We start from the raw sequence: 17,188 nt of genomic DNA on the forward strand, positions 1-17,188 counted from the left end.
TATGTAGGCAATATTAGTACTTTAATTTATATGTAAGCCGTGATGCGTTCTACAGTATTCAATCAGTATATGGATATATTATATAAATGAGGATTTTGTACGTTGAACAATATTTGATAGTATGAACCAAATATTTATAAAGATATTAATGCGTTTGTTAATCCCATTTTAATATCGCAAATGGCGGGCGGGGCCATATTTATGTGACCGGTAAGGTACATGATAATTTTAGAAATGGGTGGAGTTAATTCGTGTAATCGGTCAGGGGAATAATCTTTTTTTAAATATTGGGTTAGCGTTTCAAACGTAAGTGTGCACTCGTGGCATAATTAAACAAGTTAGACACCATATGTCCTCTCTATTTTTCTATATACCGATACACTTATGTCATGTTATACGTTATATATCAAATTATACTAAAAGTGCATCTTTTCTGTATTCTTTTGTTATATTTAAAACCCACACGCACACAAATATCATTTTTTGCCATTGCTTTTTCAATCTTAAAGTGACAAATGGCGGGGATCTTCAGATGGGGATTTACAAGACGAAAATAGCATTATATTATTATTTATAAGATTAATAACATGCTTATATTTTTTCTTAATTAGAAAACATTTATCAAATAATTTGCCACAGATGCTAAATGATAAAACGCTAAAAATTAGTTAAATGAAAATACATGGTAACAAAAAAAAAAGCCTTTAACTTTGTCACTTTTGTTTTCAAAATTTGGTCAATTTTGGACCTCCTTAAGTCCTAAAAAGCATTAGTTTACTGTTCTCATGCGTTTATAAGATTTGTCATTTATCAGTTAATACCAAGACAAACGCATGAACGTAAAAGACAATCTGTATTTAAACAATCAAATTGATTGCATTTTGCCATTTTTATAGGGCATATAGTATATGCAGGATTTTTTTTTAAATTTTTAAATTAAAAAAAATAATATTTTAATTGTCTACGCCAGTTTATTTTTAAATCTAAATCGCGATTACTTTTTTATTAGAGACAGCAAACAATACACAACACCTACTTACTTGTTTTGGCAGAAACAAATTCTACGCCCCAATGTGGTACAAACAAAATGCCTATCACTATAAAGCATGTGCCTAAACACTGCGCCTCCATAATGATTGTTTGGTTACTGGAACATGATTGAATCCTTTCGTCGCACTGACGTTCCCGAATGAAACAATATATGAGATTAAAATGCTTTATAAACCTATCATGAAAAATGCAAAAACTCATTTATTCATGCGAATTATGATTGTTTGGAAACTTTGGCACGTTTCCTGCCAATGAATGGCAATTACTATTTGAAAAGACACAAAGAACCTTTACAACTTCGATTTTATTTAATACCACATGTGTAGTATTATTATGAAATCTGGAACCATATTAATGATTAAAAGGTATTTGACGCATGTTCCCCCGGGACCGTCTGGAAATTTTAATGTGAAATATTTATGCATTGATATTTTGCCATGCAGATTATTTCAGATAGCGCAATGCGGGATGGTATTTAGCGTCTATTGATCAGCTGCAATAATCGTCATGAGTAACGTATGATCGTATTAAAACTTAAATGGCTTGATCTTTCAAACGTCTTCACTATCTAGTAAAAGATATTTTGCAGAAAAATTAACAGAAATTAGAGAAGCGAAGCAAGTATTGTTATAAGTTATTTCTGTACCACACGGCCCCTTTTGCACGGTATCAATAAATGAGCCAATGCGACTTCCGAGGTTACGCTAACAACCAGATGTTTTGCAAATTCACGGATAATTCTACAGAGTAAGTTTTATATGTTTTTTGTTCAACATATTTCGCATTTAATTTAATTTCGAATTTAAATAACAGTTTTAAGCTGAGTTGATTATTTATGTAGACTTCATGAAAGCCAACGAACAACAATTTAACATCAGAAAACCATGTTTTTACAAAGACGAAGTCCTTCTTTGTCGTGCGTAAACACCACAGTTATTGGTACAAATCTGCCAAAATATATAACTCCCATCTTTATAATAATGCATTATTTTATAAATTCATCCTAAAACACTCATTTGCTATGCGATTTGTTGTTAGTATTTGCAAACATTTGGCACACAAAGTGCAAAGTATTGAAATTAAATGTTTCATACTCTTCACAAGATTGCACAAAATGTAAACACGGAAAAAGAAAAAAAATCAGATAATGCTTGACATACAAATCTGTTGTTTTTCATATTGAGAATCTTCTGTCATGATATTTAGGCTGATGTAAAACATTTATATAATTGGTTAGATACTCGACATAACTGGACATAGCTATGTAAATATATTGCCCCCAATAAAATACACAACGCAATATTTTCTGGAGGGTGGTGGATTAAGACGTATTAGGTTATTTATGTGCTTTATTTCGTTTAGGGCAGCAGTCGACAAAATATGCATACTTGATTACCTTAGAATTTTCAAACGTTATTAACAATCCTATGACGGCATACAGTATTAGTTTTGAAAAAACAAACATTAACTGCCGCCGAGCTGCATTTAATATAATCAACTAATTAGCTCGATTGAATTTCGCATGATCATGAGTCACACACTGCAAGAACGTCATTTATCTAATCGCCATTAACTACTGCTGACGCAGACGTTTTAATTAGTTTTCAATCATTCATTACGCTTTTTACTTGTTATTTTGACAATCGATTTTGTTTTTAAATAATTGTTTACAACCCAAACACTAACGCTCGCATTACTTTAATCTAAATATGCCACATCACGTTTTTTGTGAATGTGTCCCAGCACACAAATACAATGCTCATATTCACGAGGCGTTATGTTTTACCTAGGCGTTATGTTTTAACTAGACTTTATAAAGGTTATTTGGTGTATGTATTAGAGATCAATGGCATGCATTAGTTACACAATGTGAATTCACCCATGGAATGTCAATTCAATTAGTGTACAATGTAGGGTAAGACAATGCGTACAGACAATACGTAGAGCAACGATCAAAATATTTGCCCTTTGTGGATATTTACATGAAGTGTACTGTGATAGATTTAACGGAAAATAAATGCCATGGGTGCGACTTTACAAAACAAAACGATTTGTATTTGTTAACGTTCTGTTCTGCAAATAACGCTGAGTTATGCAAATAACACCTAACAGTTTCAATTCATTTTGTGATAAAGACGAATGCTGCAATGGCAGGTCCATATAATTCATTGTCATTACAATTTGTAAACGCAATTGACAATGCTGCATTGACATGCACGCGGAACGACCTCAAATAAAATACGCATGTCTGCATTAAAATAGGGCCGCTCAAATTATATGATTATTAAAATATGATTTGTACCCACGGGACTTAAACATTATTCAACAGCAAATTCTTGCATTCCTGTAGCCCAATGAACGTTAATTGAAATCGTTAGAGAAACTAAGTGGTTGCTTCCAATTTCATTGTTGTAACTACATTAAGCGCCTTGCAAACAAACACATTTACTTTCATGACGGTGAAGCGTGAAATCTGCAAGACCCGCAAAAACCACAAGTTCCGGTCAAGTAAATTTTACGCTACGCTCCGTAAAAAAATCGTGCCGTTAGAATTCGTATCTTTAATATTGGGCAAAAAACTCCTGTATAGAACAGACAATTCGGCGGAGAATAATTTTTGGGCATTATTCTTTTAGGACGTACTGAGGGAATTGCATATTGGGCCATAGCTAATTGTTTAGGAATTATGAAGGTTTTTGTCAAACTCCAGTTTCGTCACACTCAAGTTTCTGTGTTTATTGGGTTGTAGTTTTACAGTAGTAATTTAAATCGTGCACTGTTTATGTGTGCTATGTTCTTGTTAAAATGTGTTATATGCCATAAAATATGTAAGTAAAGCTTCTTTAATAAAGGACCAACTTATTGTATATAATAAGAATTCAATACTGCTCCAGCAGCTGGAGTTTCACTTCTTTATATTCTTATGATCTTTATACGTTCACTGTTTTGAGGAAGCCCAACTGTCTTTGTGAATCAAAGTATATTTTGTCTAGTTTCAGTTAACAGCGTGGAGACCCAAATGTCCCCCATACAAGAGCCTCCAGGCAGACCAAGCGTGGATGGAACATGAGGGTGAGGTAAGTGTCTTGGTCATGGAGGTGGGATGAGTGGGTGGAGCATGATATAAGGGTATGTGGATTGAGCATGATGTAAGGGTAAATGGATGGAGCATGAGGGTGGGGTAATTGTCTTAAGCATAAGGGTGGGATTGTGTGAGTGGAGCATGATGTAAGGGTATGTAGATGGAGCATGATGTAAGGGGTATATTGATGGAGCATGAGGGTAGGGTGGAGCGTGAGGCTGGGGTAAATGTCTTAATCATTAGGGTAGAATGTTTGGGTGGAGCATGATGTAAGGTTGTGCGGATGGAGTATGAGGGTGGGGTAAGTATTTTGAACATGAGGGTGGGGTATGTGGATGGAGCATGATGTAAGAGTATGTGAATGGAGAATGAGGGTGGGGTATGTGATTTGAACATGAGAGTGGAGTGTGTGGGTGGAGCATGATGTAAGGGTATAAGGCTGGGGCATGAGGGTGGAGTAAGTGTCTTGAGCATGAAGGTGGGATGTGTAAGTTGAGCATGATGTAAGGGTATGTGGATGAAGCATGAGGATGGGGTATAAGAATGGAGCATGCTATAAGGGTATGTGGATGGTAAATGAGGATGGGGTATGTGGATGAAGCATGAGGATGGGGTATGTGTCTTGAGCATTAGGGTGGAGTGTGTGGATGGAGCATGATGTAAGGGTATGTGGAAGGAGCATGAGGGTGGGGTAAGTGTATTGAGCATGAGGATAGGGGTATGTGTCTTGATCATGTGGGTGGGATGTGTGGTTGGAGCATGATGTAAAAGCAAGTGGGTTGAGCATGATGTTTGAGTATATGGATAGAGCATGAGGGTGGGGTATGTGGTTGGAGCATGAGGATGGGGTATGTGGATGACGTTTGTTGGTGGAGTATGTGCATGGAGCATGAGGACGGGGTATGTGGATAGAGCATGAGGGTGGGGTATGCTCGTGGAGCATGAGTGTGGGATGTGTGGATGGAGCATGAGGGTGGGGTATGTGGATGGTGCATGATGTAAGGGTATGTGGATGGTGCATGAGGGTGGGATATGTGTTTTGAGCATTAGGGTGGGATTTGTGGATGGAGCATGATGTAAGTGTATGTGGATGGTGCATGAGGATGGGGTACGTGTCTTGAGCATGAGGATGGCACGTGTGGGTGTAGCATAATGTAAGTGTACGATGTTTGTGGATGGTTCATGAGGGTGGGATGTGTGGGTGGAGCAAGATGTACGGGTATGTGGATGGAGAATGATTGTTGGGTACGTGTTCTGAGCATGAGGGTGAGATTGGTGGGTGAAGCATAATGTAAGGGTATGTGGATGGAGCATGAGGGTGGATTTTATGGATCGAAGGTGATGTAATGGTATGTGAACGGAACATGATTTAAGGTTATGTGGATGAAGCATGAGGGTAGGGTATGTGTCTTGAGAATGAAGGTGGTATGTGTAGCTGGAGCATGATGTAAGGGTATGTGGATGATGCATGAGAGTAGGGTAAGTGTTTTCAGCATGAGGGTTGAGTTTGTGTCTTGAGCATGAAGGTGGGATGTGTGGGTGGAGAATGATGTGAGAGTATGTGGATAGGGCATGAGTGTGGGGTAAGTGTCATGAGCATGAGGGTGGGGTATGTGGATGGAGCATGAGGTAGGGGTATATGTCTGCAGATTGAGGGTGGGATGGTTGGGTGGAACATAAGTGTATGCGGATAGAACATGTAGTTGTCGTTTGTGGATGGAATCTGAGGGTGGCTTATGTCGTAGGAGCATGAGGGTAAGGTATGTTAGGAGAGCATGAGTGTGAGTGTATGTGGGTTTAACATGTGGGTATGTGTCACCATTTATCACCGTAAAACCGTAGATTTAACCGTTACATCATCGTTCCATGTGTTGTGAATAGCATGGCAAATGAGGCTAAAATTATACCAGGATAACAATGTTCAGAATTATCACCTTTCGTACATTTATTGATGTTTGTACATTTACAACTTGCACCTTCTGCGCCGCATGGTTTGATCGTAATGCACATGCGCACTGGCATATTTACAGGTCTTGCAGATTTTACGCTACAGCAGAATAAAATTACCAATACGACAATATCGAGCATGTGTGCTAAAAAGCACCAAATAATTGACACATGTTTTCAACTGCATATTTCCACGTTTACTCGCCTACATATATAATATTCGTCAAAAGGTTTACCATACATGTATATGCATAAGTTTCTTTATGACAATTTATTACACATAATATAATAAACTATGCTGTTTATACTACATTACTGCAAGCTCTCATAATGGCATACTTAGCTTGCAGCATGTGATTTGTTTGAATATTAATTGAAAATAGAACTTCATGAAATGTATTGAATTAATAAAATGATTAAATAATAATCAAAACTACTGTGATTAAATGTGCTACACATGTGCATAATTTAAAATAAGGCTACTCCAAATACAACAAGAAGAAACTTTTTTATAAGAACATGTTTTATTAATTTTTGTTTATTTTCGATGCGCTATCGTCATTTAAGGTAAAACATAGCATTTACAACATTACAATATAAATATTTATCTTGCCAAATGCGCAATATGTTCTATGGACTGATGGTTACCGCTAATACAGTTAATTCAGAGGGCTTTTTCCTTCCATATAATCAAGAAACAGTGAATTTGTATTGTCGCAGTGTCAACAGATATTCAATGCCTGAGTATAATTTATATTTCTGTCATTGTGTACGATTCATGCAGAAATTGAAACGATAAAGAACACTTTAAATTTTAATGGGACAGTCAACGAAACACATTACTTTAAAGTTGTAAAACGACACTTAGCAATACCTATGAATGAATATGCAACAAAACGGTCGGTAAAATTGACGATACTAAAATCGGTCGATATCAAGGCACTTGATATTGAACGCTTGCGTCGTGGGATTAATGTGTGTACCATTTTCTTTTCAGGGGCATATCTAAATCAAAGCGCTGTGGGCGCTGAAGGCCTGGGGCTAGGTTAAGTTTGACGTAAAATGCATTTAGGATGTTTTGTCCGAATTTCTCCCTTTGTCCGAATTTATACGGATTGACCCTAGCGGTTGAGTGCATAAGCTCAGAGACTGCATGAAAAGACAATGGTTGTGTATATACTACAGTGTACATAGACGGTGGAGGACAACACGATACTGGTTGTGGGATCGATAACCTTTTGTTCAACTCTACAGATCTGGTAGAGGTTCGTCTACATAGGCGGTGAAGATTTACAACAACAACATGGTCGCAAAAAAACTGTTATTGTTGGCGTCAAATAAATACCTTTCAATAGCCTAAAATAGTTTTCTATTACATAATTAACAGATCAGAAAAACACTTATACTTCGTTGGTAATGTGTATACAAAAGAAAATCCACTTAATATAATGAAGTGAAACTCCAGCTTCTGGAGTAATATTGAATTCATATTATAAACAATTAGTAGGTCCTTTATTTAAGGAAAGTGACCGACAGCCCAAACAGTACAAAAAAAGCACAATACAGCACAATACAAAACAACATAAACAGAAATAAGAATAAAGCTGGGGTCACCGCCTTGGAACGGTCAATGCAAAGCATTGGGGGTTTAAACCGGTTTTGGAGCGCTCAACCTCACACTTGGCCCAGCAATATTCATAACATTTAAGTGTAAATTAAATTTAACCTCATAGCATTGTAACTCAAATTAAACAATATATAAAGGGAATTAAAACGCATTCAATGTAATTACCATTTAATTACTCAATGGTATTGAAGATACCAGAGCAACAGAGTTACAACTTTTTGAGGAACGATGGAATGAAACTATGAACAAGTGTCAACTACATTCCTTCTTTATAGAAAAAGATTAAACAATATAGCATCATAAAGTTTATATTTCAGATCATCATCGCACACATACAGGAAGAAGCAGCAATAATGGGTGTAAAAATTCCATATAACAATGCTTGGTTGTTTATGTACTGCTAAAAAATAAATCAAACAACAAACGCCTGTTACAGAGAAAATAAAAATAAAATTATAAACCCAATGACCTATGCATGTAGATTACAACTGGGAAAGTTGGTCGTATAAAGTCACAAAAATCAATGTACCAAGGAACAGAGAAAGAGTTATGATGTAATTGACAAGCGAAGACACAAAGACGAGAAAAAAATCCAGGGGCAGTACTGTAAAGTAATATAAAAATATTAATGGGGCGGTACTGCAAAATTGAACTTCTTACAAAACAAGTTTAGGTGATTAAATATTAAGAATCAAATGTATAAAAATGGTAATTCCATTAAAGCGACACTATTGGAATCAAACAGTATATAGGTGTTTTGAGAACTGACGACAGAAATGATTTGATGTAAGATGTGAGTCTAAATGTAGTTTTCCTGCAGAATTGTGCAAACGACACAAAGACACAATTATGCTCAAATGTAAAAAATGCCCATAATATCATTAATGATTCCAAATTTTAAGAGAAGAAAGATATAGTGAATCAAAAACCCTCGAGCACGTGTTTTTAAGTACATCAGCATCATATCCTTTTGATAAAAACGAGTTAATTAAATTGAAAAGTTTAATATGAACATTTTCTTTAACATATTTTAATTTGCGGACACGCTTCAAAACATCTCCATAAAATGATGGATGGAAAATTCCATTATTTAAATGGCATTTAGAAGAAACATTATATTTTGAAATTAAATCACTATACTTTGAGTGTAAGCTCAAGTCTCACTTTTGCCGGTAGAGCCCCGGTCCATCCCGGTTTGCTTTCGCCGGTCGACCGGCGAGGACCGGGATGATTCGTAGACATTTTTTAACGCAGTCACACTATTTCCCGGTGCCGCCCCGGTTGAAGCCGGTCAACAGCCCGGCAGAGTCCAGGTCAACCCGGACTGGCTACGGTTTATCCCGGTCAAGCCCCGGCAGAGCCCCGGTTGTCGCCGGTAGAAAAGAAAATTGTATGAAAAACGCTTTCTGCGCAGATTGAGGGTGTTGACATGTTGATTTTCTCTTCTTTCTTCGCATATTTCTAAGTATTGTGGTATTCTTTATTGATCATTAAAGTTTAAATACAATTCACCGTACAATATTTTTTTTTACATTTTCAGTTTTGAACCCCCCAATTTTTTTCTCCATTTTTTGTGAACCATTTTTTTTACAAAATTCACTCTCATTCATTCAAATGTTGAACAAACAACATTTTTTGGCGATGCTGGAACAGCATCGTCTAAGGTATGATAACCATTCTCTTTCCGGGATATTGTTTGAGTATGTTGATGCTACATTAACATATAAGTGAATATGAAATGAAAACACCAAAAATAAACAACGGTTGCGATAGACACCTATAAACTGTTAGATGCCCATAATATCACTTTAAATGAACTGTATGCCAGTAAAAGAGACATTAAGGCGATTGTGGCCAGTTTAGATCCAGTTCAGCATGCAGTTGCTTGAAAGCTGTTTGCTTAAGAGCGGTTTTCTGACAATGACAAATAGTTTAATTGGATACTGATTAGACTGCCCTTTTCCTGTGACCTGGCTAATTAAATTCAGAAGCCTGGTAACAGTTTAACGTTAATGTTACCAATGTGTCAGACCAGGGCCTGGATTTTGAAATCTAGGACATGCATGGGCAGAAGATGTCATTTAAGATTATACATTTTTTCGAACACATACAAATGCATACAAATATAAATAGTAAAATGCACTACGTCAGATGGCATTTGACTTCGGCTGGTGCCTTGGCACACCAGGTGTTTCGGTTGCAATAGTTTGATGGACTCACTAGTTGGATGTGTAGTTACATTATTTACAGTATATCAAACAGTTTTTAGCATGAACCAATGATTTTTTCAAACATAAATAATTGATGTAAAATGCTTGAAGGAATAATATTTAAGGTTTAAGAAGGCTTTTTGTTTTAAGGATATCTTTGAAAATTATATTTTTTGTGAATTTTTTGGCAACAAGGGGTAACGCATTTAAAAAAAATGTAATTAATTTTCTGACAAAAAACTGGTACCATGAGTAGCATGAAACAATAATTTTTTAAAACATTTGTTATTGATGACAAATGATTGCAAAAATAATATCTAGGGTCTAATTAAGCCTTTTTTATTTTATTTTAATAGGTTACTCTGAAAATTCTATTTTTCATGATTATTTTTTTGCAACAAGGGGTTATGAAATTTAAAAAATGTTACTGGGTTTTTAGACCAAAACTGGTACTATGATAATACTATGATGCACTTTGCCAAAACATTTATAATTATATTGTTTATTCTTGAAAATATATTTCCCCTCTTCGCTAAAAATAACACTTTTGATCAGAAAATTCATATATAATGATGTTTACTTTTATTTTCAAGAAGCATAATGCCTCTTTTTAGTTGTATTCAGCCACAAGTTCTTGTCAGCCACTACACTTTGAGACATTCATAAAATATTTTATGTCTTTACAACACCGACAGGCTAATAAATATATATATCAAGTACTTCCATAATGACAGGACCATTCTAGGCGGGCAACCTAGCAACCTTGATTTGTTCATATCTTCCTATCAATCTGTTATATGTGTTATGAATCATTTGTTCAGAGAACATTTATTGTTTGTTATAACTTTTAAATAATTCAATGTTCAAAGTGATATTGTTATTGACGGATAAACCAACATACTGATTAAAAGGGAATATTTTATTAATTATTTGCATTTTATCTTACATAAGAAATATTTGCCTAAATGATTTTCAAACTATAGAGAAATCTATATACAATTAATAATTGAAGACGTTTATAAAAAAAAAACATTTATGAAATGGAAGTTTAAGGATAAAAATAAATAATGCAAGTTTTATCAGATATTCGTAATAATTTCCAATATAATTGAGTGTCTGAGCAATGTGGATGAATGAATATATCGGATAAAACGAACACTTGAATCACTTGAATTATGATTTATTTTTCAATATTTTATGCACTTAAGTTTAGCCTTAATGCGTTTTTATCAGTATTTATAGACAGTGTCCCTCCCCAAAATCAAGGAATTATTACTTGTCATTCATTTGTGTAATGGTATACAATAATTTTGTGGTAGAATATTTGAGAAAAACATTAGAAACGAAACTTGAAATTTTCCATATGGTTATGGAAATAACCGATCGTCGGTTTCCGAAAAACAATACGTCACGGTTTCCAAAAATATGATGGTTGTGCCCAAAGATTTTGGTGTTAACGAACATTACTAGTTTATATTTTAATAATTTCGATTATCATTTGATTAATAGGTAATTTCAAGGCTGATAAACTTTAAATATGCAAGCTATTCTTTCGTTTTGCATATGTCTGTCGATACATCTGTACAATCGGTAATTTCCGTAACCACTCGTTAAATTGTAGCAGACACAAGTTTAAATAAAAAAAAATTTGTTTTAAAATAATATTCTACCTCTTTTTTTGCTAAAAACTAATGCATGAGTGATTTAAAAGTAATAGTGCATCGTTTTCAGCCAGGAACACTGTCTATGACCGCGAAAAAAAACATAACAAACTTTTTGATTTACGATATTTACTTTATAAATAGATTGCATGCGGCATGGCATTGCATGTTCCGCAAGATAAATATCTCGACTTTATTTATTGGATCATTTCGGACTGTTTCATCCAATCAGAAAATAGCTTTAAACGTAATTGAGACCCATGTTTAGCGAGATAACTAGGTACCACTTTTTATACACTGCCAAATTGTGACATAACCAGTTGCCTCCCTTGTTGGTTCATGCTACTGTATTATTATACCCCACTTCGAAGAAGAGAGGGTATATTGTTTTGCACATGTCGGTCCGTATGTCCGTATGTCCGTCCACTAGATGGTTTCCGGATGATAACTCAAGAATGCTTAATGCCTAGGATCATGAAACTTCATAGGTACATTGGTCATGACTCGCAGATGACCCATATTGATTTTGAGGTCACTAGGTCAAAGAGCAAGGTCACGTTGACCCGAAATCGTAAAATGGTTTCCTGATGATAACTCAAGAACGCTTATGCCTAGGATCATGAAACTTCAAAGGTTCATGGATCATGACTGGCAGATGAACCCTATTGATTTTCAGGTCACTAGGTCAGAGGTCAGGGTCAAGGTGACCCGAAATAGTAAAATGGTTTCCGGATGATAACTCAAGAACGCTTATGCCTAGGATCATGAAACTTCATAGATACAGTGATCATGACTCGCAGATGACCCCTTTTGAGGTCACTAGGTCAAAGTTAAAGGTCACGATGACCTTTATTGTTATTGGAAGTAACTGAGCAATTATATGATGTCATAGTTTTGGTTATTTTGCTCACTTGTTATGATGTGACAAGGTGAGCTTTTGTTATCACTCTTTGTCTTTTGTATTTTATCCACAGTTTATTGTGAACACATAAGACATCATTTTACAATGATTAAATTTGGGTGTCACCTTATTGCCAGATTCTTATGAAACTAGTCACCTATATGTCATTTTGGGTTTCATATTCTATCAAAAAGTAAGGGCACTTGGTCAAATATAAGAAAAGGTCTGTTAATACTTTAGTGGTCACATTCTCTCTCTGATCCACTTGTAAATTGGTTAGAACATTATTTTAAATGATTTCAAAGTCAAGCTTGAAAGTAGCATATTCAACATTTAGGTCACAAGTTCTAGTCTCAGTGATTACGTTCCAAAGTGGGTGATGTGCTTCCAAGCATTTGATCAATAATTGAAATCATTAAAATCTATGTTAACACTTACATTTTTTACCTGATCTTCGTGGCAGTTGATCAGAATGTTCAAATAAACAAAAGTATGAACTCGGTAACAAGGCTCAACTAGATCGGATAGACGCAAATAGTTTGTTCATACTCACAATGCCTTTTTTTAGCTCACCTGATTGCTCAGGTGAGCTTTTCTGACCGGTCTTTGTCCGTCATAAGTCCGTCCGTCCGTCCGTAAACATTTGCTCGTAAACACTCTAGAGGCCACATTTCTTGTTCCATCTTCATGAATCTTGGTCAAAAGCTTTGCCCCAATAAAATCTCGGCCAAGTTCGAAACTGGGTTGTGCGGGGTCAAAAACTAGGTCACTAGGTAAAGAAAAGAGAAAAACCTTGTAAACACTGTAGAAGTAACATTTCATGCCCAATCTTCATGTAACTTTGTCAAAATGTTTGCCTTAATGATATGTTGGTCGAGTTTAAAAGTGGTTCCGGTCCGTAGAAAAACATGGCCGCCAGTGGGCGGGGCAGTTTTCCTTATTTGGCTATAGAGAAACCTTGTAAACACTCTAGAAGTCACAATTTTTGCCCAATCATCATGAAAGTTGGTCAAAATATTGGTTTTATTGATATCTCGGACGAGTTTGAAAATAGTCCAGATCGGTGAAAAAACATGGCCGCCAGTGGGCGGGGCATTTTTCTCTATATGTATGTAGTGAAAACATGTGAACACTCTAGAAGTCACATTTTTGGCACAATTTTCATGAAATTTGGTCAGAACATTTGTTTTTTTGATGTAAGAGTTGAGTTCGAAAATGGTTCCGGAAGGTTGAATAATATGGCTGCCAGGGGGGGGCAGTTTTCCTTATTTGGCTATAGAGAAACCTTGTAAACACTCTAGAAGTCACAATTTTTGCCCAATCATCATGAAAGTTGGTCAAAACATTGGTTTTATTGAAATTTCGGACGAGTTTGAAAATGGTCCAGATCGGTTAAAAAACAACATGGCCGCCAGTTGGCGGGGCATTTTTCTCTATACGTATATAGTGAAAACATGTGAACACTCTAGAAGTCACATTTTTGGCACAATTTTCATGACATTTTGTCAGAACATTTGTTTATTTAATGGTTCCGGTCAGTTGAAAAACATGGCTGCCAGTGGGGTTGGCAGTTTTCCTTATTTGGCTATAGAGAAACCTTGTAAACACTCTAGAAGTCACATTTTTTGCCAAATTATCATGAAAGTTGGTCAAAACATTGGTTATTGATATCTCGGACGAGTTCAAAAATGGTGCAGATCGGTGAAAAAACATGGTCGCCAGCGGGCGAGGCATTTTTCTCTATATGTATATAGTGAAATCAAGTTAACACTCTAGAAGTCACATTTTTGGCCCAATTTTCATGAAATTTGGTCAGAACATTTGTTTCCATGATATGAGAGTTGAGTTCAAAAATGGTTCCGGTCAGTTGAATAACATGGCTGCCAGGGGGGTGGGGGGGGCAGTTTTCCTTATTTGGCTATAGAGAAACCTTGTAAACACTCTAGAAGTCACAATTTTTTCCCAAGCATCATGAAAGATGGTCAAAATATTGGTTTTATTGATATCTTGGACGAGTACGAAAATGGTCTAGATCGGTGAAAAAACATGGCCGCCAGTGGGCGGGGCATTTTTCTCTATATGTATATAGTGAAAACATGTGAACACTCTAGAAGTCACATTTTTGGCCCAATTTTTATGAAATTTGGTCAGAACATTTGTTTCCTTGATATGAGAGTTGAGTTTGAAAATGGTTCCGGTCAGTTGAATAACATGGCTGCCGGGGGGGGGGGCAGTTTTCCTTATTTGGCTTTAGAGATACCTTGTAAACACTCTAGAAGTCACAATTTTTGCCCAATCATCATGAAAGTTGGTCAAAACATTGGTTTTATTGATATCTCGGACGAGTTCGAAAATGGTCCAGATCGGTGAAAAAACATGTCCGCCAGTGGGCGGGGCATTTTTCTCTATATGTATATAGTGAAAACATGTGAACACTCTAGAAGTCACATTTTCGGCCTAATTTTCATGAAATTTGGTCAGAACATTTGTTTCCTTGATATGAGAGTTGAGTTCGAAAATGGTTCTGGTCAATTGAAAAACATGGCTGCCAGGGGGGACAGTTTTCCTTATTTGGCTATAGAGTAACCTTGTAAACACTCTAGCAGTCACAATGTTTGCCCAATTATCATGAAAGTTTGTCAAAACATTGGTTTTAATGATATCTCGGACGAGTTCGAAAATGGTTAAGATCGGTGAAAAAACATGGCCGCCAGTGCGGGGGGGGGGTGGGGTCATTTTTCTCTATATGTATATAGTGAAAACATGTGAACACTCTAGAAGTCACATTTTTGGCCCAATTTTCATGAAATTTGGTCAGAACATTTGTTTCCTTGATATGAGAGTTGAGTTCGAAAATGGTTCCGGTCAGTTGAAAAACATGGCTGCCAGGGGGGGCAGTTTTCCTTATTTGGCTATAGAGAAACCTTGTAAACACTCTAAAAGTCACAATTTTCGCCCAATCATCATGAAAGTTGGTCAAAATATTGGTTTTATTGATATCTCGGACGAGTTCGAAAATAGTCCAGATCGGTGAAAAAACATGGCCGCCATTGGGCGGGGCATTTTTCTATATACGTATATAGTGAATACATGTGAACACTCTAGAAGTCACATTTTTGGCCCAATTTTCATGAAATTTGGTCAGAACATTTGTTTCCTTGATATGAGAGTTGAGTTAGAAAATGGTTCCGGTCAGTTGAATAACATGGCTGCCGGGGGGGGGGCAGTTTTCCTTATTTGGCTATAGAGAAACCTTGTAAACACTCTAGAAGTCACAATTTTTGCCCAATCATCATGAAAGTTGGTCAAAACATTGGTTTTATTGATATCTCGGACGAGTCCGAAAATGGTCCAGATTGGTGAAAAAACATGGCCGCCAGTGGGCGGGGCATTTTTTTTCTATAAATAAATAGTGAAAACATGTAAACACTCTAGAAGTCACATTTTTGGCCAAATGTTCATGAAATTTGGTCAGAACATTTGTTTCCTTGATATGAGAGTTGAGTTTGAAAATGGTTCCTGTCAGTTGAATAACATCGCTGGCGAGTGGGGGGCAGTTTTCTTATATTTATATCGTAAAAAAGCTTGTGAACACTCTAAAAATCACATTTTTTGCCCAATCATCATGAAACTTGGTACAAAGATTAGTTTTTTATATATCACATAATTAATGCCATAATTATTGCCCTTAGACTGTCCAAATTTTCATCATATTATACAAAATCCTTGTAACTCTAGAGGTCACAATTTAGTTTCAGATTTTATGAATCATGATAATAATATTTATTTGTGTAAGCAAAGTTTGATATTTGGTAAGGGGGGGGGGTCAACTCAAAATATAGGTCACCAGGTCAAATCTTACAAAAACAAAAACACTCTTTTGCCAGAGTTTTGGTTCAATAATGATGAAACTTGACCAGGATGTTTGTCTGGACAATATCTAGGTCAGGTTTGACGTTTGGTAAATATTGAATGAACCGACTCCTCTCAGGTGAGCGAACTAGGGCCATCTTGGCCCTCTTGTTCTAGATCTTCATGAAAAATTAGTTAACACCACTAGGAAACAATCAGTTTCAGGTGAGCCACATTGTGCTGTTCAAACTATCTATGTATAGTATAGATTGTTACAAAACCTTGTTTATCAATAAAAATAAATAAATAATGGCTTTCTAAAAGTTGTAGTCTTGGATGATATATTCCTCAACTTAAAATCTACGACAATCTTTTGAGAAGAAAAACAAAATTTGACTATTATTATACCCCAACATACTGTGATTGGGGGCTAGCACAGGAATTCTCAATTTAGCTCCCCGAAAAATAATGGGTTAGCATATTGTTACTGTCTTATCCAGTTGTCTGGACCATTACTCCCAAAAGAATTGTAAGTTCAAATATGAGATATTTAAGTAAATACATCTCATTGAAGGGAGTGCAGTGTCCAAGAACGAAAACGACTGCACCACAACCATAAGCTATTGACCTGCGGATAAATGACAAGCAATAAAAATTACACAATTACGGTGATGTAGATTAACTTAAATGGATGCTTATTTATTTTATGGTTTCCGGTGATTTATACAGAAATATCAGTGAAATAAACGGGTATTTCACTGTTTTAAACAGTGAAAAATAACAGTGAAAATATCGATATTTTTCGCTGTTTTTCTGGGAAAATCGATATTCCACCGAATCCAACAAATATCCTCTATA

This window comes from Dreissena polymorpha, chromosome 10 (genome assembly GCF_020536995.1).
Source record: "Dreissena polymorpha isolate Duluth1 chromosome 10, UMN_Dpol_1.0, whole genome shotgun sequence".
NCBI classification, from domain to species: Eukaryota; Metazoa; Mollusca; class Bivalvia; order Myida; family Dreissenidae; genus Dreissena; species Dreissena polymorpha.